Genomic DNA, 2,665 nt, shown 5'->3' with positions numbered 1-2,665 from the left:
TAAAGGTTGCACTGTATTCCTTAAAAGTTAGGAAATATCAGAAGCTGGGATACTGGTAGAACCTTAATTCAACCCTTCTGTGCATATCCATTATGACCCAGTCTTTAATTACATGATCACATACCCTTTTTCTTTATTTTTCCTCCCTAGGGCCTCTGCTTCATTTAAAGTATCAGATGGGCTGAATAAGGCAGTTCTTAAATGTTTACATTTATCTTCTTCAGCACCCTGCCATTAATGTATCAGTAAGCATCTTGCACTATTAAGCAGGCAAACTGCCTCCTCTGTGTCTGGAGCTGCAGAGACAGGAGTAGACAGCTGGGAGCTGGCCAGAGAAAAAAGAACCACTTCGTATATCTGAAAATGTGGAAGAACTGAAGAAGTTCAGTATGGCTTGATGGATCAGTGAAATGTGCTGGCAGCTGGCAGGAAGCTAAGCTGCAAAGCAGCAACAGGCTACGGTGTGCTACCTTGCTTGATGCTCTCCATCAGAGTCCAGTCAAGAAAAGCTGACTTTGCTTGATGCCACGAGCTGCATGCCAGTCTTCCCCATCAATTAAGAGCCTGCAGGCTGTACAGATGAGGTTCTTTGGGAGAATTTCACAGGCCAGAAATGACAGCAGCTCCTTTGCTGTCCTGCCTAGCACTGAGATGGAAATGGACTTGCCTGGACTGGGAAAACAGCATCAGCAGCTCCAGTCACCTTGTTCACACCCATGGATAGGGATGAGATCCTCCTGGCAGGCATCTCAAGCCTTGGCCTTGAAGTTACATTTGAGCAGCTTGCTGGCTGCAAGCACTGAACACCAAGGTAGTTAATTCCTTACCAGTGGACTGGATCTGTATGCACACCATCTTACAATTTCCACAGAGAAAACTTTTACACATGCTGTTACTATTTGGAGTCAATAGGAACTATGAAAACTGATTGCTGAAGAGTCCTGAATGTATTGACTTTGCAAGAGATTTGGGAGGAACTCCTTGATGGTACAGAAAGCTTTTCTTCTTCTTTTTTTTTTATTTTTTTGAGATAGGAAAAAGGATATTTTAAATTTCTCCCCTTCTCAGTGAGTGTGACATGAAGTACATGTTGCCACACTATGCTCTTATAAGCACAACTCAAGGGGGATGATTAAAATCAGAACAGCCTTGCTGTCCATGGCAGTTATGGTGGGGACAGCTTTTTAAACCTCATGTTTGGGGTGTTACTATATAGGACCACTTACCTACTTGAGAGTTCCTAAAACTCCTTCTGAGCATTTGATTCTGGATTGAATTAATTAGAAGATATGAGAAAGTGGCCCAAATAAAAGAGCTCAGGTCCAGGCAAAGGTGGCAAACATTGTACTATTTTTTGTTGGTTTTTGAAGTATTTCCAGTAATTATTTTAGTGTAATTGTGATGCTCAAACATCACTTTTGCCCAAGGTAAGCGGCAGTTTCCAGTAGGATGGTGGGCCTTGCTGTGAAGGGGGAGAGAAGCATCTGCTGTTCAAGGCTTGAAAGAGCACAGCACTTTCCAGCCTATGAACAGAGCAGAAATGGCAGCTCTGGATATACCTCACATGTGCCACAGAAGCACTGACAAGAAAGGATGGCTGGCACCTGAGGAGCACAGGCCAGGTTGGCAGCTCTTCCCTTCTCACAGAATGGAGGATCAGCTCATGATTATTAATGTAAATACTCAGAAGTTAGTAGGGGGAAAATGAATGGGACTATGCTCTAAAACCCACACCAACATTTTTAGTATGCAGTAAAGCTGTGAGTTTGAGCTCTCCTGATTATCTTTTGGAGGTGCTTTGCACATTTCCCTTGTGTATACAGTCAAATAGAGTCCCCTGAGGCTGGAGACTACGCTAGAATAGATCCTGTGTGCAGAGAAAAGACCAAAAAGCACTATAAAGTTACATTTCTCACACCAGATAAGCAAAAAAACCCTGTTTACTTTCATCTTTAATTCAAATTATTTCCCACATATATTTCTTATAGATTTCATTAGTGAATTATTTTCACTGAAAAAGAAATCGTGTGTTGTGTGTGCCTTTGTTGGGCTCATTTCTGATTGATGACTGTAAGAACTGTACATGCAAATATCAGGCTGTCTTTCACTTGAAGCTTTGCAAGGGGGTAGGGCACAAGCCCTTGGGAAAGAATAAGGTTTCTATCAAAGAAGCTAGACTTTTGTGTTTTTTAACAAAACCAAAACAAACTAACCAAACAGAAATCTTCTGCCGTTTTTTTTTTCCTCTCCCATTTTCTTTAGCAGAAAGGGTAACAGCACTGGAAGGCCTGAGACAGACCCTCTTCTTGGCGGTCACTGGCTGATACATCACTCCCTGCAAGGGATTTGGGACAGGATACCTGGGACAACAGCTCAGTGCGATGGGGAGGCGCGGGGCGCACGGGGGCCGTGCAGGGCCAGACGCTATGTTTGGGATGTCCGCAGAGAGCCAGAGCCGAGGCCTGGCTGCCGGCCTGTGCGAGGCTTCGCTGTGCTCCGGCACACGGGCCCGGGGCCGCCGGCTGCCCGGCAAAGGCTTCGTTCTGCGCGGAGGACCCCGGCCGGAGACCGCGGTGGGGACGCGGCCCGAAGGGCACGGCTCACAAACGTGAGCGAGCGCCGCGCTCGGCTGCCGGGCCCCCGGGCACTGCCCGTGCCCCCGGCG

This window comes from Geospiza fortis, unplaced genomic scaffold, assembly GCF_000277835.1.
Source record: "Geospiza fortis unplaced genomic scaffold, GeoFor_1.0 scaffold186, whole genome shotgun sequence".
Classification (NCBI taxonomy): domain Eukaryota; kingdom Metazoa; phylum Chordata; class Aves; order Passeriformes; family Thraupidae; genus Geospiza; species Geospiza fortis.
Note: the sequence above shows the minus strand (reverse complement) of the source record.